At 42.8% G+C, this 22,737-nt stretch overlaps 1 long non-coding RNA gene across 1 annotated transcript; it reads left to right on the forward strand.

Moving 5' to 3' along the window:
* The first annotated feature begins 3,820 nt into the window (after nucleotides 1-3,820).
* Nucleotides 3,821-5,195, forward strand: LOC146558228 (uncharacterized). The gene is made up of 3 exons (XR_014888655.1): nucleotides 3,821-3,962; nucleotides 4,165-4,251; nucleotides 4,953-5,195. It is a non-coding gene; the product is annotated as an uncharacterized LOC146558228 (long non-coding RNA).
* Nucleotides 5,196-22,737: the final 17,542 nt, after the last annotated feature.

Consider the following 22,737-nt stretch of genomic DNA (forward strand, 5'->3'; position numbering starts at 1 on the left):
GCAAAAAACCCCCACTGTTCTTTGTAAGGCAGTCACATTGAATGATACATTTTATTTTCACAGATAAGAAAAATGATAAGTACACTTATCATAAAGCACGAGGATTACTCAAAAAACTATAAAATCAGGAAGGGGGCAAAAATCTTTTCATGGTACTGTAAGCTTTTTAACTTCCCCTTCCTTTGTGAGTCTCTCTTAATCAAAGTACTAACCAGGCCAGACCCTGCTTAGCCTACAAGATCAGATGTGTTCAGGTGTACTCAGGGTGGTATCACCACTGCTCGCTGGCTGGCAGTCTGTAACAATCAATATATTGCTTTTATTTTGCAGTGTGTTGCAAATAAAGATTTGGCAGTATAACAAAGAAATGTTTCAGGCCTTTTTGATGAACATGTTTTGGTACCAAAAGTTTTTAGAGCTTAAAAAAAAAAAGTTGAACTGGTCTGCAAAAAAAAAGAAGAAAAAGAAAAGAAAAGGATTATGCCAATTTCATGTGCAGATTAAAATACCCCCACCCCTACTGCAACACAGACCACATCCTTGCTTCATTACAGCTATTATCTGTTATAACAGTTGTTAATGTAGGAAAGGAGCCCACCAAAGAAATCCTACTGTGCGTAGAAAATTCTCCTGCGTTTAGTTTTGCACAGTGGAAAAAGCCGTTTGTGGTTTACAGATAACCAAGAACAGAAGAACACACAAAAGTAATAATTACTTTAAGGCGCCTAAAAGATTGAGAAAGAAAAGATTTTAAACAACGTTTCACTGATATGGGTCCTCTATTAATGTGGACATAAAACATATTGTCAAAAAATATTATTCTTTTTAGTCATGCTCAATATTCAGGAGTAAATGCACTGATAAATTTATTAAACTGAGTTGCTTCTATGGCTAAAATAAAAAAAATAAAAATGGAACAACATCGTTTTTTATGATGAAATATCTTCCCCGTATTGTAACAAAAACACTGGAATAACTCAGATCTCTATATGTCCATCTGTTCTTTGCCTAGGTCAAAAACGGTGCATCCCACTTGCTTCAAACTTTGTTTGTGGATGTTTGTGCCCACAGTAAGCCCAGCGCTGAGACTGAGGTTATTTGGGTGAAAAATTCTCATATTTTGGCTAAATATTGTTTTTTGTTACCAGTCTTTCCCTCAAGGTTTGAGGGTTGGGCAATACAGCCTGAAAATTACATCAGTTTTATCAGTAAATGTAGCTTGCACGCAGCAGCATATATTAGTGCAAAGAAAACCAACATTTTCCATCTTTCATTTCCATGATGACACACTGCTTTTCCCTGGAAGTTGAAAGTAAAAATGTAACATATACTCTTTAACACTTTAGTTAGTAAAATGCACATCATCTCAATCATTTCTGAATACACTTCACGGATAGTTAGAGCTATAAAGTTGCACAATTTCCAAGACAAACCATCATTCATTGAGCACACATTGCAAAAACCAAGTAACACTTTTATTTTGAAAACAATAAATACATAAAACAGTGAAAAAGACTGATTGCTGACTTGTTAATCTGTCAATCTGGTCTAAAACTAACCATTTCTGAGTTAACTTTGAATTATTTTTATCTTTGATTTTCTGTAATAAATGACATAAATAATTTGTCACCCACACTGCTTGAATGAGCGATTCTGTTCTGCACAGCCGTGCTTTGAACAGACAATCTCAGGCCTGCATTCAGTGAGTGTATCCTGAAACAGTATCTTTCTGATTGCTTACTTACAACACAATTCTGGATAAATGTAGCCTGGGTTCCACTCTCACGAACTGGCTCTGCACTAGTATCTCAAATCGGATAAAACCCATAACAAAACATCTGGCATGCAAGATAATGCTCCCATTCACACAGTGGCATTTATGTCTTTATATAAGATAGAAAGCAGAAAAAGGGGGTTTTCTTTTTTAAACAATAGATGCATTCACTGTGTTCTGTCCTCACTAGATGTGGGCGTGATTTAGCTTATCCAGTTTGACAGACAGTGAACAGAATGAGAAGAAGAGAATGCTTTGAACTGAGATTCTTCTTTACTTCGATCTGCATCTCCAGTTTACAGGCCATGTTACTGAGGCTTCTTATACATGGTATCCTTTATCCATTTTCATTACTCTCCTTTCTCTTTTCTTTTTGTAAAACTAAATAAACACAAAACAGATAATTACCTTCTCATTCACTGAACATACATAATGTACTAATTGAAACTTAGTTTTCATGACAACCAGCAAAAAACATAAATCTTAAGGTTGCCTAAATTAAACATAAACATCACCTTCAGTTAACTAGCATTATTGATCATAGCAAGTTAGCAAACACATGCTAATATACAGTCGCTAGCACACAAGTAGCTTTACAAATGAGTAATGACCACACAGCTGAAATAGTAACTCAGTATATGCACATTACACATGCATCACAAATCAGATAGTTAAGGTTATAGTATGTAATGAAAACTTACAGGCATGCGTGGGCAAAAGTTTCACCTCCACTGAGCACTTGCAGCAAACTAGCTGGGCATAACAACTTCCCAAGTACCAACTGTGGCCACAAGAGGGTGCCAAATCATACAAACAAAAGCATATTACCACATTAAAGTTATACCAACACACACTGACATCCAAATAATAATTAACTTTTAGTTAAAAAAAACAATCATCTGACATCGCATATACAGTGGGGCAAAAAAGTATTTAGTCAGCCACCGATTGTGCAAGTTCCCCCACCTAAAATGATGACAGAGGTCAGTAATTTGCACAAGAGGTACACTTCAACTGTGAGAGACAGAATGTGAAAAAAAAATCCATGAATCCACATGGTAGGATTTGTAAAGAATTTATTTGTAAATTAGGGTGGAAAATAAGTATTTGGTCAATAACAAAAATACAACTCAATACTTTGTAACATAACCTTTGTTGGCAATAACAGAGGTCAAACGTTTACTATAGGTCTTTACCAGGTTTGCACACACAGTAGCTGGTATTTTGGCCCATTCCTCCATGCAGATCTTCTCGAGAGCAGTGATGTTTTGGGGCTGTCGCAGAGCAACATGGACTTTCAACTCCCGCCACAGATTTTCTATGGGGTTGAGGTCTGGAGAATGGCTAGGCCACTCCAGGACTTTCAAATGCTTCTTACGGAGCCACTCCTTTGTTGCCCGGGCGGTGTGTTTTGGATCATTGTCATGTTGGAAGACCCAGCCTCGTTTCATCTTCAAAGTTCTCACTGATGGAAGGAGGTTTTGGCTCAAAATCTCACGATACATGGCCCCATTCATTCTGTCCTTAACACGGATCAGTCGTCCTGTCCCCTTGGCAGAAAAACAGCCCCATAGCATGATGTTTCCACCCCCATGCTTCACAGCAGGTATGGTGTTCTTGGGATGCAACTCAGTATTCTTCTTCCTCCAAACACGACGAGTTGAGTTTATAGCAAAAAGTTCTACTTTGGTTTCATCTGACCACATGACATTCTCCCAATCCTCTGCTGTATCATCCATGTGCTCTCTGGCAAACTTCAGACGGGCCTGGACATGCACTGGCTTCAGCAGCGGAACACGTCTGGCACTGTGGGATTTGATTCCCTGCCGTTGTAGTGTGTTACTGATGGTGACCTTTCTTACTTTGGTCCAGGGGCGGAGCGTGGGGGTGGCTTACTGGGCTTAAGCCCGGGTTGTTTTGTCAGAAGCCCGGGGTATTTTGGAGTGCAATTTTTTCATAGTTAGATGCCTGGCTGACAACTGTATAAAACAAAAAGTACACACAATATTCGAAGCACATAGTGCACACTGTGGGAATTTACGACTGTGCGTGAATTCCCCCCTGATATTGGTATGATCCAAGCTCAGGCACTAAGCGACTGAGCGAGGGGGCGGGGCAGCTGCTGCCCGTCAGTGCGCTGTTGGAGAGACGGAGCCAGCCATACTAAGGAGAGCTTAAGTTTGACCAGGTACCAAAGCAAATCATTCGTACCGTACAAATAATGTAAATATGACGGTGCATCACGAAAGATTGATATCAAACTGATCACTTGACCAATATTACGTTACTTGCTCTTCAAGTGAATCAACAAATGGCGAAATGAAAAGCCGAACAAATGCTATTTTTTTTTAGAGATTCTTAGCTTACGTGTGTTTATTTCATATTTTCAGTTCTTACCCTCCCCGACTAAATCGGTTTCAGTTATGTACTGAAATATAAGAATGGACATTAGAGGGTTCTTTCAAAGAAAAACTCAGGTAAATGTTATTTTATATATTATGCTTTGTATGTTGTTCAGTATATTTGTATGCAAAACAAGAGGAATTTCAGTACACAGCAGGATATTCACATTTGTAACCAGATATTTACACTTTAGGGAGAAAACATAAAACATTTTTACTGCACAACATCAATTTAGAGTAAACTTTTGTTTTAGATAAATATTGAAATATCTCTTGAATTAGTTAAATGTCACAATAAAGAGAGACAGAGCTGTCTGTTTTTTATCACTTTCATCAAATTTAGGAGTACATGTACACTAAGTTTATTGTTAATTAATAAGAAAACTCCAGACGATTCCATTCTGAGCTGAAGAAGCTTCTGATAGGTTAGTAGAGTCCATGTGAGTAAACAGGTGGCACAGCTGTGGATGCATATAAGGCAAAACACAGAGCCTGTTTCTGTGACATGGGAAAATCAAGAGATGTCAACCAAAACACCAGGAAAAGAACTGTGGAGCTCCATAAGTGTGGCTCAATTTTGAATACAATTTGGTGCCATTTGCAATTAAGAAATACAGACGATTTCTCTCTTTACTCTTAAAGTTAACAAATGTGTTTTTTATATTTATCAATCTAAAAAAAAATAAACATTTAGTCTGATTTGATGTTACAATTAAAAAGTGTTTGTGTTTTTATCTGAAGAGTTTGTAAATATCTGTATATTTGATGATTGTCAGCACAAAGAGGGAGAGAGGAACAGAGAGGGAGATGGAGAATGAGGACAGAACAGAGATGAACAAGAGCAGGTGAGACACACATGTTAGTCAAATGGTTGTTTACCAAAAGTATCACCGTATCATAGGTACTCATGTATCTCATACCTAGTGTTTCTTTTTAGGTTTGTTATTTTTCAAATTCTATATTTATTAAGTTATGAAGGCTTGTTTGCACAACAAGGCTAAATAATTATATAAACCTTTCTCAATCTAAATATTGTACTTTGGTAAAATTAAAAAATAAGTGTAGTGCAGGTCTATGATGATTTTTAGTGCTACTATCATCTAGTTCTGATTCTGGTTCTGTCTTGGTTAAGTCCCAAGTAGTCCTGATTTTGAACTGTTGTAGTCCTGTTTTAATTCTGGATCAGTTCTTGGTCTGGTTGAATTGGGGTTTAGTCCTCGTGTCTTGATACAGCCCTGATTTTGTTCTGCCTTGCTGCTTAATTAAAAAACTAGTTTAAGGTGTCCTGCACATGTGATATATATTTTTCCCTATATGAAGTCATTCTTTTTTGAACAAAACTCAAAACAGAGCCAATTAATCTTTCAGTCATTTCTACCCCCCCCCCCAAGGGAAAAAAAAATCCCACATGCATACTACCCTTTTGGGCTAAGCCCCGGGTGTTTCAAATGTCTGGCTCCGCCTCTGCTTTGGTCCCAGCTCTCTGCAGGTCATTCACCAGGTCCCCCCGTGTGGTTCTGGGATCTTTGCTCACCGTTCTCATGATCATTTTGACCCCACGGGATGAGATCTTGCGTGGAGCCCCAGATCGAGGGAGATTATCAGTGGTCTTGTATGTCTTCCATTTTCTGATGATTGCTCCCACAGTTGATTTTTTCACACCAAGCTGCTTGCCTATTGTAGATTCACTCTTCCCAGTCTGGTGCAGGTCTACAATACTTTTCCTGGTGTCCTTCGAAAGCTCTTTGGTCTTGGCCATGGCGGAGTTTGGAGTCTGACTGTTTGAGGCTGTGGACAGGTGTCTTTTATACAGATGATGAGTTCAAACAGGTGCCATTCATACAGGTAACAAGTGGGGGACAGAAAAGCTTCTTACAGAAGACGTTACAGGTCTGTGGGAGCCAGAGATTTTCCTTGTTTGAGGTGACCAAATACTTATTTTCCACCCTGATTTACGAATAAATTCTTTACAAATCCTACCATGTGGATTCATGGATTTTTTTTTCACATTCTGTCTCTCACAGTTGAAGTGTACCTCTGGTGCAAATTACTGACCTCTGTCATCATTTTAGGTGGGGGAACTTGCACAATGGGTGGCTGACTAAATACTTTTTTGCCCCACTGTATTCTCAGTAGATTGTCTGAGTAAAATCCCTGGGTCTAATGTGCTGCTGTGACCTTTTACATTATTTCAAACTGACTCCTGGGATACTTGAGGCAAAGTTTTTTTTTTTTTTTTTTTTTATTGATGGAACAAAGATGATCATTCCACAGAGAGGAGCTGGATAATTGGTAGAAAATACAGCTTGCTATATGGTATGAGAGAGAATGAGGGGCAAGGGAGCTTGTTGTGTATGCAGGGCCGGTGGTGTCTAATACTGTATATGCTCTCCCCATTTTAATTCAGTGTTTTACATTCTAGTCGGGGAATGAGCCCAGCATCACATTAATTACAGAAAACACAGCCATCTACTCTATTTCTTTATGTGTGTGTGTGTGTGTGTGTGTGTGTGTGTGTGTGTGTGTGTGTGTGTGTGTGTGTGTGCACTTGTAACTGCATTTAGAGAATTTGACAAAATAATGTGCAACTCTGCAACATCTCTAAGCTAATTAGTGCAGGGATTTCTATTGAAAACGCTGACCGCAGCAGACAAGTACTTGTTTATGAAATCAACTTTTTACGACAAATGCTGAGGAATACTATCTGTGTTCCTGCTCTGCCAGTACAGCTTTGATCCTGATTAAATAGTGCACCAGCATGAATGCTCTGCCATGGCTCTCTGATGAAACCCAGCAAGACAAAATCTTGTTCCTTTTTCTCAGTTAGAACAGGGGTCGACCTGGGCTGCAGGCAGTAAGACCTGAATAAATCTGCTGTGCCTGCACAGGCATCATAACTACCATGCAGACCACTTCTTAGATACTAAAACTAATGTTCCTGCAACTAATGACTCATGATTTTGTTGAATCTTGGTTGAATCATTCAAGCTCCTCTAAGAATTTAACTCATCACTGGCTACTGGTCCATAATGGCGTAATAGAGTATATATATATTTATATGCCTTTTCCCCATCTTTTTTGACCCCTTAATAGGGCTGTGTGGCATGACCAAAATCTCATATCCTGATATGAGACATCTTTCGTCCCGATAACAATCTAAATCACAAAAATTTAACATTTTCTGTAAATTCTGTGAATCTCGGGCAGCTCGACTTGCATGAAGTGTTTCCAGCTGAGCGTCGTGTACCTGGAGTCGAGTGTTTTAACTGATGCATGAAACGATACATTTTTAGACATAAGTTGTAACGGCCGCCGTTTTCTTTGTGAGCATTTATTACACGGCGTGCTGCGGGCAAAAAGCCTGTTCTAATGTTTGAGTCTAAGGTTAATTTTTTTAGCACCTGACGGCTCTTTGTTGCTTTTCATCCACAAACACTCTGCATCCTCTTTCACGTGATTCAGTTTATTTTGAAAAGTCTCAACAGGATCTTGAGCTTTATTGCGAAAGGTTTATGTGGAAAATAAACAAGCGGACATGCGACGGTTTTACCGTCATTGTTGCTAACACAACGCATAAAAACAGGCCCGTGTCCGTCCGTAGTGTGGTTATATTAAATATAAGAGAAAGAGAGAACTTAAATTAATATAGCCACCACAGTGACCATCAAAACGATGAAAAAATATTGCCGTAAACAGTTTATTTTGCGACACCACGAAACAAACGATAGCGTAAAATGAAATGATAGACGATTTTATATCGTCATCCCATATATATTGTTATATCAAACAGCCCTACCCCTTAACCTAGTGTATAAAATTTACCTAAGTTATACTATAACGATACTTTGCTGTCACGCTGAAGCTTAGTATAATAAAATCCTTAAAGATTAATATGAAGCATGTTGAGGCCGAGCACCTTAGAAGGGAGAAAAGCCGTTAAGGAAGGAAGGACCCCATTATTTTCTGTACTCCCATTAAGCTTATGCATGTTACCATTTGTTACCCTTAGATTTCATTAAAACTACAGTAGTTGTATTCTGAAACTGTTACAGACACTGGTATAATAGTATGTATGATGTAATGGTAAATGAACAGTTTTTATAAGCCACATTTACACATTTCATCGAGCCAATTTGGGGTCTTGCCCAGGGACACTCCAGTATGAAGAGTCAAAATATAACATGAGTGAAAGGAGAATTGTCCTAATCAAGGAGATGAACTTTTTAATAGCTGAGCACTGTTTTATAATTCATAGCAAATCATTCTGGAGACTCGTTAGTAATGGGTCATGGGGTCTCCAGAAACACAATAAAACAGGAACTACGCATGAAAGGACACAAACTAAGAAACGCGGACTAGATACAGGAACACACGGGCAGAACAGAGTAAACACTAAACAGAGGAAGAACAGAAAACACAAAACGCTGGGTCAGAAGGACCCAGGATCATGACAATTAGAGGTTTTGTAAGACAGTAATTTAATTAAACATCTCACAAAAAATACATTTTTGTATTAATTAAGCACTTTAGAAAAACAAAGTTGCAAGTGTTTAAGTCTTTAAATGTCTAATGTTCACATCTAATCTAAATGCAATAATCATTACAGGAGCAATGTGATATAGTTACCCACACAACACGACTATAGATATTTATCATGGTTAATCCTTTATGCTCTAGATATGTTTTTTTTAATCACTTCTACTTTTGTATTGTTATGGACCCAAATAAATGACTTTTACTCAAACCCATCAACAACCAAACTCATTTTCAAACATACACTGCACTTCTAAACTCTTTAAACCATGACCTAGCAGAGATGCATGACAGAGCAAACACCTGGCCTTTAACATGTCATTTTCCTATTACAAAGTCTGCATGATGTCACATTGTGTCAGGGTGTGAATAGGACAAAACCTTCACTGTTAGCAAGTAAGCATCAAATCTGTTGCTTCCTGCACACTCTGTGCAGATAGCTCCCTCACCTAAATCTCACGGCCTCAAGCCAGAAGTGTGAATCTGTCTGAGGTGTCTGGACTATCAACTCCTGCATGCAAAATGCAATGTCATGCAAAAGAAGTTAGTTAAATAATAACATTATAATAATTATAATAATAATAATGCACTATGTTACTCATTTTCTCCCCCTAGGAAGTAGACTGTGACAGTACTCATGCCATTACTTTTGTGTTACACATTTAGAAAAGGATGATGTGAATGGTTACATAATTGACAAAGCAGTTAACAATATAAACCACAGGCTATATGCCGACTCACTGACACAAATCCTCATATGCTTTCATTTTTATTTGTTATCTAATTTTTTTTTCATATCTACCTTGGAGATATGATTAGGAGTCATTTGTTGACTCTTCTTTGACAGATAATATGAAATGACTTCAAGTCCTGTTTCTCAGCGTTTGCTGTGGTGGTTTGTATAAATAAGTGTACCAGCCCAGAGACTGAGTCTGTAAAGGTAAGCTGACTCTGAACCACTGAAAAGGCATTTATAGTGTACCGCAGAGAGAGCTAACGGCAGGTGCCAGCTGCCTGAGGTCTCTTCTTGTTATAAGAGAGTTTTTCCTTTCCACTGTTGCCAGAAGTACTTGCGGATAAGGGATCATCTGATTATTGGGGCTTTCTCTGTTTTCTCTGTATTATTGTAGTGTCTTCTTACAATATAAAGTGCCTAGTGGAAGCTGTTGTTGTGATTTGGCACTATATAAATGAAAGTGAATTGAAATTGATACTGGTTCGAAAGCAGATGGGAGAGGACGACAAACAGTGAAGATTTTATTATTTACATGTGGGTGTCAAACTGAGACAAAAGGTTACAGCATTAAGGGTCTGAAAGACAACTGTGGGGTGACAAGATCAAGACTAAGACATAAATAAGTAACCCAGGGATAATAAGCTTCTAAAGGCAAAGCAAAGCAAAAGATTTGGAGAGGTGGGTCTTTCTCAATATTCTCCATTGCACCTCCTATGGGTTCTCTCAGAAGCACCAGGAAATAAGAACACACTACGGAAGAACCGTTGAACTCTTAAAAGACTAATAAATGCCCACCGATTTCTCTTGTTTCTCTTTGTTTGTGAGAAAAGTAAAACCTGAGCATGTTTGCCAAGATTTCATTTGAAAGATTTCTGAAAAAGTGGCTTCCTTACTCGAGCCCACTGAGAATTTCATGTTAGTGAAGTCTATGAATTCAGCAGAGGAATGCATTTTGACTGAAAATGGGAGTGGCACCGTGGCATGAGAGTTACTCCACCACATGAATACCCATGTATTGCTAAATGGATTATCTATGACTACTGCAACATGTACTGTACTACAGCTTCCAGGGATGGAAAATTAAAGCATGTTTGTGTGTCTGTTCACACGTATCCTTAAATAAAAAGAGTTTTCATGCATTAGGGTCTTAATCTGAAAGTTTAATTCACGGATGTTTCTATAAAAACAAAATGACAAAAGCATACAGAATGGAAAAAGACAGTGTTCATCATCCCCTAAGCTAAACCATTCAAACATCTTTCAGATTATGCATACTGGGGCCAAATTTCATGATTAACAAAGGTGATTAGTAACACAGAATGTGCAGAAAGAGCTGAAAACTCTAACTAGAAATGACAAGTCTTTAAGGGGAAGTAAGGTAAAGCCCAACCAGTGTAATGTTAGTATCTCTTAAAAAGAAATCTTGATTAATGCATGAATATAAGCCATATTCTCTGACAATTTGAGTTCTAAATGTCTTTTTTAATTGAACTTAGCTTACAAGGCCACAGCCCACTTTCAATGTCAAAATGGCACAGATACAAATACATGTACTCGCAGAGGGAACAAATGTCCATTGTAGAGCTCCTGTAATTTCAAATATAGTGGGTTATCTTATATTTGATAGGTTGTGTTTTGAAGAAACACAAGTATAAATAATCTTAGATTTAATCTGAAGTGGTTCTTTGGGGAAAAAAGGCAAATTAATAGCTGTTAAAGAAGGTGCTTTTGCTTTTCTTCCCACATGTGTTGTTCAGCAATAATGAGTCATCTACAGCCCAGTTTTCACAGAAATTGGAATGATGTGTAAGCATTTTAAAGCTAACACTTTTAAAAAACAAGATCATTCTAAATTTGATCCCACTGTATCAAATAAGGGGCATGTTTACCACTGTGCTGCATTACCTATTCATCTAACAACACTAATTGTTGTAGTTTTAAAAGTGAAATGTTTTCTTCCTGGATACGGGATTTCATTTATTCAGCAGTTCAGGGTCCACATTGATTTATTTTTTCCATTTCAAAATATCTATATTTAGTACTCAGGTGCTTTTTTATTATGGAAACAGGCTGTTCTACTGTTGGAATATATACAAAATGTGAGTTCCAGTTATCTTGTATGTAGATTGGAAGCACTGTCCTGCTGCATGACCCAATTTTGGAGACGCTGTTGGACATTTCACTCTAGAGTATTTTGGTATACAGACGAGTTGATGGTTGAGTCAAAGTACCCCCATTCCTGTGGCTGGAAAACAAGACAAAATCATTATCCTTCCACCATCATACTGACCAGTTGGTATGTGTTTGTGCTGTTACGCTCACCACACACGGTATTGTGCATTATGGCCACACATTCCCAGATGTCATTCTGCCATTTTTTCCCCTGGCAACCATTCCAAACAACTTATACCTGTTCAGTCTTTTTTCCAATTGTACTGTCATAAACAGTAATATTTAGCATACTAACTGAGGCCTGTACAGTCTGCGATGGAGTGCTTTTATTATTACAATTCTACAATTTCTTTGAGCATCAGACGGTCAGATTTTGGGATTAATTTGCTGTAACGTTTACTCCAGGGAAGACTGTGGCATTGTGTTAAACACACCTTCAAACCAGCAGACTGCCAGACCTTCAGCTTGTATAGTGGCTTTTATAGCCATGCATACTTACAGGTAGCATTTATTACTGTAAAGAGGGATTGTTCCTGACACTAAGTTGATTACTTCGAAATACTTACAAAACATAGTCCCCTGTTTTTACAGAAACCTATAGCAACTCAGAGATTGGGAAGAGGATAAAACAAATTCTATTGAAATTCATGTCATGTGTTTGACTTTTTAGAAGATTCACTCTGTAGACTTTTGAGTCTCGAGAAAAATTGGCTCCACGCTGAAGACCTTATCAGAAAGGACACGGAGACCTACACCTGCCAATCATCATGTCGGGAAATTTGCTTGTGTGTGGCTCTGCGGTCCTGCTGGCTGATGCATGGAGACAAAGCTCTGACAGAAATGCATCTTATCAAGTCAAGTCATGTTGCTTTAAGTAAATGTACATGGTGATTGTATTGTCTATTTTTTTTTTTTTTTTTTTACTGCTTATGCAAAAAAGGGGGAGAAACAAACTCGGAAAGAAAACAGTGCATAGTGTTACAGCAGCATGGTGCTTAGATAATGTTTTTTAATATTAAACTGTTTCAATACAACTGACTATACAGTTTGTGTTATAAATTAACTATGTTGCACTCTGATAATTATCACACACAAAAAGTGCTCAAAATGACATCTGACTAATAAGCTGCCATCCTAATTGGCTTCATATATTTTTTAAAAGTCTTATGCAGCACGTAATATTTTCATCAAGGTGCTGTTTTTCAATTGTTGCAGGAATTGCTGTCTTGTGTGTGACTGGGTGCAGTAAGGAGTGTATGTAATGTGTGTGTGAGCATGCGCGTGAAGGAAACGCGGGGAGCGAAAGAGGAAAAAGAGAGTGAGAGAGTGTGTCATGGGTAGAGGGCGACCGGGAGCAGCGTTCTAACGGGCTACAGGCTATGCAGTGTGTTTCCAAAGTGTGCAGTACTGTTATTAAAGCCTCATCTCTTCAGTACTCTCCGGTGCCTCGGCTGATTTCTGTCTGCCTCACTACTCCACAAAAGTGAAGGGAGTTAACCCCGAAGGAGGACAAACTTCGGCCCTGGAGGAAGCATCTCCCCTCGTGTCTCCCGACCACGGTCAGGGGACTGACGGCGAGGAATGGTTAACACTGGCGACCACGAAGGGACCCTCTCACGTTGTTAAAGAAGTGGTGAGCACAGAGAAAAACCGACAGGCTAAAGCGGCTAACGATAAAGCCGAGTGACTGTAATTACAAGTGTATTAGCCCGCAGCTAAGCTAACTCGCGATGGCCGCTGCTCGCCATTCTCGTGAAAAGTACGGACTTGAGAGCAATTACTCCAACCCGTTCATATCGCTGACCAGTGTCTCCGAGGGTGCCGCGAGCATTAGGGAAGCTAACAGAGACAGAGCTGTGACTAAATGTGAACATATGAACCCATTCCTGTGTGCCGAAAGTTGTGCTAACACACACGCTAATGGAGAGTGTGTATTCGCGCCGCCCGATGGTCCTGCCCGGCCGCAGTTTTCCCGCACGAATCCCTTCGTTGATGCTGAATGCCGCAGCTACGGCCGTGAGAGAAACACAGGCAGCAGCATGAACTATTATCCAGCTCCTACTCCCCAAATGAAAATCCACTATCCAGACTCAAACCCATTTTCCTCCGCTCACATGGACAGTTTTGTACACAGCACACCGGCTCAGTTTAACGCAATGTTAAATACACCCATGCAATGTATGCCTTCCAGTAGCCTTAATGAAGCCATTAGCTATGGGGAAATCACTGCACAGCATAAACCCCGCTCGAAACCAGGCAAGACCCGCTGTGTGCCCCGTCAGCCCCTATCTGACAGTGAAGAGGACGGTGACACTAGAGAGAGAGTCCCCACCCTACGTCCGGGCCAATATGACGGCACCACACCGTGGAAGGAATTTCTGCACAGGTTTGAGAGCTGCGCTGAAGCCAACTATTGGTCAGAAAAAAACAATGACAACTCAGCTTAAATTCTGCCTAGTTGGAGCAGCAGGGGCCATTATCCACAGAAATCCCCGCTCATCCAAATGGGATTACCGCCGCCTGGTGGACGAACTGGAAACTGCATATGGCCCTTCTTCTGACCATGCAGCTGCTGTTGCTGTAGAACTGAGGCAGCGAGTGCGTAAACCTGGTGAGGCCCTGCATGTTTTCAGAGATGACATTTATGGGAAAGTGGCTGTTGCATATGGTAATAGAGCAGAGATTGAACAAGACTCTATAGCTGTTGAAGTTTTCACCAATGGGCTGGGTGATGCAGAAATAGTACAGAAGTTGCTAGAGAGGCACCCAGCCACACTTGCCTGCGCATACGAAATAGCCCACCGACACGAAACCACTAAAAGGGCTGCATCTTATGTAACCAGTGCCATGCAGCAAGGAGCCCGTAACGCAGCTGAACGCCGGCCCCGAGCTGCCGTCATCAGAGAAAAAGACAGAGATGAGACTGTTGCTGAGCATGCACCTGCAGCTAGCCCCTCACCGAATCGTTTTGTCCCACACACACCCTCGACAACACCGAACAATCACAGAAATTTTAAAAGGAGTGGGGTTCGCTGCCATAACTGTCAAGGTTGGGGCCATGTCCAAAAGCAGTGCCCTTCCCCTCACAAAACCACCAAGGCCTTAACATTGAACAGTAGCCCTTGGGACAGCCCAAAACCCACTGTGCTCCACCTTAAGTGCCAAAGCCAAGAAATGAGTATCCCCATGCGCCTCTACGAAGTGGAGGTATGTGCTGTTTTGGACAGTGGAGCCCGGAGGAGCGTGCTGCCGCTGCCCTACTACAACTCCATCCACCCAGACGTGAGACCACCACTACAGCCCTCAGTTGTTGAGACCTTGCTTGGTGTGGGACCTGGGGACGTGCCGGTGCTAGGTGAAGCCCAGATACCTGTCAATATCAACAATCGACAGTTGGATGTTGATTTCTTGGTGGCAGATATAGCAGGAAATGAGGTGCTGCTTGGGCATCCCTTCCTCACTCAAGCTGAAGCACGTCTTGATTTTGGCAAACGCCGCATCATCCTTTTCGGTGAAGAGGTGCTCTACTACCAAACCGAAGCCAGTACAAAGTCACACGCAGTGAGAATAGCTAGAACTGTGGTGGTGGAACCGGGGCAAGAGTATATGGTGAAAGGCAACGTGCATCCTGGTGCAGCAGCTCGAGGTGACATGATGCTTAGTCCCACCAAAGGTTTTGTTGAGAAGCACAAAGTACTTATCGCCAGAGTCCTAGTCAACGCACAGCCTTCTAAAGCTGTCCCACTTCGCCTTTTTAACCTTGGCAATAAAGCAGTAACAATTAAGGCGGGATCCATTGCCGGGCTCCTCCAGCCAGCTGAGGCCGTGGAACCCTCCATGGTCTCCCCAGCTGCAGACTCTCTGACCAGCCCTCCTGTGGTTCCTCTGCACCTGCAGGAGCTCTATGCCCAGAGCTCCACAGACCTCAATGACTATGAACAGCTCCAACTGAAACGCTTGCTTTGCACTTATGGACATGTGTTTTCTACAGGGCCTGCTGACCTGGGCCGAACCAGCCTTGTGCAGCATGACATCATAACCCGTCCTGGTGCCCCAGTCAAACAAAATCCACGAAGAATGGCAGGGGAAAAGCAGCAAAATGCTGATCAGCAGATCTACGACAGTCTACAGAGCGGTCTCGCCCAACGCAGCTGCAGCAGCTGGGCCTCGCCCATCGTTATGGTGCGTAAGAAAGATGGGACATACCGTCTCTGCATTGACTACAGGGCTCTCAACGACCGCACCATAACAGACGCCTACCCGCTGCCCCGCATCCAGGACACGCTGGACACACTCTCAACTGCCAGATGGTTCAGCACATTAGACCTCGCATCTGGCTACTGGCAGGTTGAGCTGACGCCTAGAGCACGCAGGGCCGCCGCTTTCTGCACTAGGACAGGCCTCTTTGAGTGGAACGTCATGCCATTTGGACTATGCAATGCCCCGGCAACGTTCCAGCGGCTGATGGACCGCGTCCTGGCTGGCATGCAGTGGGAGACCTGCCTGGTCTACTTGGACGACATCATCGTGCTGGCTAAGGACGTGTCGGGGATGCTGCAACGGCTTGGCCAGGTATTCTATAGACTTCAACAAGCTAACTTGAAACTGAAACCTGCCAAATGCTGCCTCTTTCGCCGCGAAGTTGCTTATCTTGGCCATGTGGTATCCGAGCATGGTGTGGCTACCGACCCCAGCAAAGTTCAAAAGGTTCAGATGTGGCCCACACCTACGTCCATCCAGGAGGTCAGACGCTTCATCGGCCTGGCCTCATATTACCGCCGGTTTGTGAAAGATTTTGCCTCTATAGCCGAACCCCTGCACAACCTGACCAAGAAGAATGTACATTTTCAGTGGCATGCTGAGCACCAAGCAGCTTTCGACAAGCTGAAGTGTCGACTCACCTCTGCCCCTGTTCTTGGCTATCCACTTGACCATGGAGAAATGACACTAGACACTGATGCCAGCGACACTGGCATCGGCGCGGTGCTGTCACAGATGCAACAGGGCATGGAACGTGTGCTGGCATATGGCAGTCGTAAGCTATCAAGAACTGAACAAAACTACTGCACCACACGACGTGAACTACTAGCCGTCGTGGATTTCACGTCCCACTTTCGCCAGTATCTCCTTGGACGGCCTTTCAAAGTGCGCACAGACCACAGCAGTCTACGGTGGCTAACAAAAATGAAAGAGCCAGAGGGACAATTAGCTCGATGGCTCGAGAAGCTTGCCGAGTACAACTTTGAGATCATCCACCGTCCAGGTCGAGTGCACACCAATGCTGATAGCCTCTCCAGAAGACCCTGTCGCCAGTCTTGTCCATGCAGAGTGCAGGACCCCCCCAAGCATCTCGGGGGGTCCAGTCATCAGGCAGTTCAATGCGAGTTGGACTCTGACACCAGCTCCCTGTTGCTGAGTCCGGTGAGGGTGGAGGGACAACCGGCTACTACAGCGGTGTGTCTAGTGGGGGTAAGTCATAACACCACCACACCAGAAACAAAGACTTTAGACCAAACTGCTCTTACAAAGTCAGACATTTTATGTCAAAACACTTCTATCAACACAGACATCTCAGAACAGACAATTCACACTAGAACAGACATATCACACCAGAACATGTCCACTAATACACACACTGTAAAGCTGACTGAGAAAGTATATGTGGCTAAAACCCTTGATACTGCTTCTCTGTTTCATGGTTGGACCATGGGGGAGCTGAGCCAAGCCCAGGACGCTGATGCAGACATTGCACCCATACGCGCCTGGATGGAGGCCAGCAGTGAGCGCCCCCCATGGACTATTGTTTCACCATGCAGCCCAGCAACTAAGACATACTGGGCTCAATGGAAACGGCTCTACTTCAGAGATGGAGTTCTGGTCCGTCGCTTCTACTGCCTTGACGAGACCCAGTTCTATCCCCAAATCGTACTGCCACGTAAGCTACAACCAGAAGTGATGGGCCAGATGCACGAAGGGCCAGTGGGTGGACATTTTGGTGTCGAGAGGACTGTGGCCAGACTACGAACCCGATTCTATTGGTATCACATGAGGGAAGACGTCGCTCTTTGGTGCCGTACTTGTACCAGCTGTGCATCCAGGGCCCGACCCCAGAAGACACCGCAAGCTCCGATGGGAACTGTCCGGGTAGGAGCCCCAATGGAGCGCGTTGCGCTGGACATTATGGGACCACTGAATGAGACAGAGCGCAGAAACCGATATGTGCTTGTGATACAAGACTACTTTACAAAGTGGACTGAAGCCTTTCCTATCCCAGATGAACGGGTTGCAACCGTTGCCGAGGTCGTTGCGTCTGAGTGGGTGTGCCGCTACGGGATACCTCAAGCACTACACAGTGATCAGGGACGCAATTTTGAATCTGATGTGTTCCAAGGGGTGTGCAGTTTGTTTGGCATAGATAAGACTCATACAACGCCATTCCGACCCCAGTCAGATGGCCAGGTTGAACGTTTCAATGCCACTCTCCAGAAGATCCTGGCCTCCACAGCAGAGCGTTGTCATTGGGACTGGGACCTGATGATCCCGTACGCTGTTATGGCCTACAGGGCGACCAAACACAGTGCTACAGGTTTCACCCCGAACTTCATGATGTTTGGCCGAGAACTGAGTGAGCCAGTGGACCTTGTCGCAGGTCTACCTCCTGATCCAGGCAACCAACCCTCAGTTCCAGAGTATGTGCAGCAAATGCGTGAGCGGCTGGAGCTGGCCCACCTCATCGCCAGGGAAGCCCTGGGTGAGTCAGTCAAGCGCGCAAAAAGGCAATATGACAAGAACTGTTGCCACACACAGTATAAGACTGGAGATCCTGTGTGGTATCTCATCAAAGGAACACGTCACGTCAAGAACAAGGTCAGAAAGTTCCTCCCATCGTATGAAGGACCATTCTTTGTCCTGGGACAATTGGATGACCTAGTTTATCGGATCCAGAAGAACCCAAGGTCTAAAGTGAAAGTTGTCCACCATGACCAGCTAAAGCATTATCGCTGCCGCGAGCCACTGGACAATACCTGGGTCCTTGATCAGGCTCATCAGTGGTCCCCTACAGAGGTCCCACCACCAGCTTTAGAAGATGACCCAGCAGACCGTGATCTGGGTCTGCACAGTCTGTTCTCTACTGCAACTGGCAATGGCCCCAGCTCCTCTCAGCCTTTTGTCTCAGTTGCAGCTGATCCCGCTCTGGTTGTGGTTGTCCCATCGTCCCCTTCCCATGTAGACCATGAGAATGGTGGGGGTGTGGTGGGTGAGCCAGACCACCTGGGCCAGCAGTTTCAGCGACCAACTCGTCGGCGCAGAGCTCCAGACCGGTATGGAGTGTGGATCACTTAACTTGGTTTACCTACCATGGACAGTTCCAAGTAGGACTGAAGATTCGGTTCAAGTTTAAATCGTTTCAGCCTCCTATACTGTTAGCTACAATGGTTTAAAAGAGTTATATTTTTTTTTTCATTGTTCCAGTGTTTACATTTTTTTTTTAAAAAGTATCTGAAGGACCTACGGGGTTATCTACATGCACTTATCCATTTGTATTTGTGCCTTCCTAGATGCTAGGATAAGTTGGTTATTCCCGGTCGCCATGTAATAGTTACAATTGTGTAATTTCTTTTCTACTTAACAGCACTTGAAATGCTTTATTTTGCACATGTATGTACACCTTACTTGAGCCAACCTCTTTGTCACTGAAGTGCACTCGTTGATACTATACCTCACCTTATATGCGGTAATGGCTAACACTTTTATCTCCTGTGGGCTCCAAGTGGTAAAGGGGATTGTGTACCAGTTTTATGCATTACAATGCTGGAGTGGAATTATTGTTTAATTGCCATCCAGAGTGGGGGTAGTGTTGCAGGAATTGCTGTCTTGTGTGTGACTGGGTGCAGTAAGGAGTGTATGTAATGTGTGTGTGAGCATGCGCGTGAAGGAAACGCGGGGAGCGAAAGAGGAAAAAGAGAGTGAGAGAGTGTGTCATGGGTAGAGGGCGACCGGGAGCAGCGTTCTAACGGGCTACAGGCTATGCAGTGTGTTTCCAAAGTGTGCAGTACTGTTATTAAAGCCTCATCTCTTCAGTACTCTCCGGTGCCTCGGCTGATTTCTGTCTGCCTCACTACTCCACAAAAGTGAAGGGAGTTAACCCCGAAGGAGGACAAACTTCGGTCCTGGAGGAAGCATCTCCCCTCGTGTCTCCCGACCACGGTCAGGGGACTGACGGCGAGGAATGGTTAACACAATGCAGTTGTCTGATCGGTTTGATCTGCATTTGTAATTAAAATTAAATTATGAAGTAATTTACATAATAATTGCTCATCTCAGGTCCATATCATCAGCTTCCATAAAAGACTCCCCTATATAATTACATTTCAGTGTCCCCATGCTGAATTAGATATGTTTTAAAATACATTTTCTCAGATTTCTGTAGGTAGTTTTGTTAGGAGAAAAAAACAGCTGAAAACAACGGAAGGTAAAGTCTTAAAATGTAAAACTTGGACTGTAACATAGGTGGTGTGTGTGAATGGCTGCCTTAAAAACAGTGCATTTCTTGTGTGTAAAAGCTTTTACTCTTTGGTTTGTCACTTCTTTAGCGCAAAACTTTATTGAATGCAGGAATCATTGTAGTCAGGGTGGCACAGGGAGCGCAGTCCACTGCAACAGAAAGAGATGAGTTATATAATAAAAAGATGCCGAAACCAATGGTGAGTATATTTTTCAGTGAGGAGTGGCTTGCTTACTTAGAGGAAGTGGCGAGTTGAGGTTCCAGAGGGGCGAGCTTTGCCAGGTGAGTGTCAGAGAGCATGACAGAGCAGAAAAAACAAGACGTCTGACTTTTCCTTTCTCTTCCAGGATCAGGAGGGCAGGAGCTGCAGGGCAGGCACGTGAGATATCTGACCTCTTTGTTTGTTTTTACAAAGCCGAGGAAGGGTGAGCAGGGGAAACCAGTGAGTGTATTGAAAGGTAGAGAAGACCAGCATCAGTGAAACCAAGAGTGACTGGAGAGTATGAATGGTGATCCAAGGTACAGATCACTGGAGACACAAGATGCCCAAGGTTTACACAAGAAGTATTAAAATGCAGGCGTACAAGTACGCGGGATGGACGCGGGGAAGTGGAACTTCGCCCAGAGCTGAAAAACAGAACTTCAGGAGCAAGACAGGAAAAATACACCAAACTCTGGCACTCAGATCACGACAATGTAAGCCATAAAGTCACATGAACACTTTAGTAGGATTCATGGATGTACTGAAGGAGGACATGCAGAGGGTTGGTGTGACAGAGGAGGATGCTGGGAATAGGGTGAGATTGACACAGATCATTCCCCGTGGCAACTCCTAACAGAAGCAGCAGAAAGAAAAAGAAAAATTTGAGATGATTTGAGCTTTGTGACATGGTTCGTTATCCTGCCGGAAGCAGTCATCAGAAGATGGGCACAGTGTGGCCATTAAATGATAGGCATGGTCAGCAACAATATTCAGGTAGGCTGTTGTGTTTAAACAATGTTTATTTGGTATTAAGGAGCCCAAAGTGTGCCAAGAAGATGTCTCCCACACCATTACGTCACCAGCAGCTTGATCTATTGACACAAGGCAGGATGGATACATGCTTTCATGTTGTTTATGCCAAATTTTTTCCCTACCATCTGAATGTTTCATCAGAAATCAGGACTCATCAGATCACACATTCTTCCAATCTGTCAAATATTGGTAAGCCTCTGTGAATTGTAGCCTGCAGTTTCTTGTTGATAAGTGTGGCACCCACTGTCATCATCTGATACTGCAGACCATCTGCTTGAAGGCTTCATCTGCTGTGAATTCAGAGATGCTCGTCTGCATAACGGACAGTTATTTGAACTACTGGAGCCTTTCTATCAGCTTGAAGCAGTGTGGCCAGTCTAGTCTCTCACCTCTAACATCAACAAGGCATTTTCACCCACAGAACTGCTGCTCACTGGATATTTTATTTTATTTAGAACATTCTCTGCAAACCTTAGAGGTGGTTGTGCTGGAAAATCCCACGAGATCAACAGATTCTGACCAGTCGGTTTGGCAAAGTCATGTCCCATTCACAGTCCCCATTCTGATGCCTGGTTTGAACTGTAGCAGGTTGTCTTGACCAGAGATGGGCAGTAAGTTACTGTAATCCAATTACTTTTTTCAAGGAATAGGTAAAGTTAGGGACAAAGTAAGAGATACTATTGAAAAAAAAAAAGTAAATGGTAAATGGTAAATGGCCTGTATTTATATAGCGCTTTACTAGTCCCTAAGGACCCCAAAGCGCTTTACATATCCAGTCATCCACCCATTCACACACACATTCACACACTGGTGATGGCAAGCTACATTGTAGCCACAGCCACCCTGGGGCGCACTGACAGAGGCGAGGCTGCCGGACACTGGCGCCACCGGGCCCTCTGACCACCATCAGTAGGCAACGGGTGAAGTGTCTTGCCCAAGGACACAACGACCAAGACTGTCCGAGCCGGGGCTCGAACCGGCAACCTTCCGATTACTATTGAAAAAAAAAGTAAATACTGTTACTTTCAAGTAAGCATGCCACATTACTGGGTTACTAAACCATTATTTTATTTGTGAGAGTGTCTCATGACAATGACGTACGAGCCTGTGACGTCGGGGGCAGCAGCAGACGTGTGTAGATCAACAATGGATAATAGGGAGTGCGAGAGAGAGAACGAGTGCGTGGAAGTACTGACATTACTTTGAGTTTGATTCCGTAAAAAGTGACAGGAACATTAGTGTCTGCTGTACACTCTGCGTGGGAAGAAAACTTTCTACAGTGAAAAATTAAACTTCAAATCTGAGCAAGCACCGAGCACGGTGCCACGGGAATGTGAAATTCACAGAGAAATCCCTGGATCTCCCCCACTGACATGACTGCTGCAGCACCGGCAAACCTCCACCGACCCCACTCCTGCTAAACAGGTAAAAATAGATTTAAGAGCGACAGGATTTAGTGCTGCTGATTTATTATTTATTTATTTTCTGCTGTGTTTTACTCGCATCTATTTCAATGAATGAAACACAAAACATTATTTTATTTTACATGCTGGATTTTGAGGAAAATAAGTTTAAATGTTAGAAAATTTTCTTCAAGTC

This window comes from Mchenga conophoros, linkage group LG15, assembly GCF_057382185.1.
Source record: "Mchenga conophoros isolate Kocher_MC1m ecotype Shallow Benthic linkage group LG15, M_conophoros_male_GT1.1, whole genome shotgun sequence".
Classification (NCBI taxonomy): Eukaryota; Metazoa; Chordata; class Actinopteri; order Cichliformes; family Cichlidae; genus Mchenga; species Mchenga conophoros.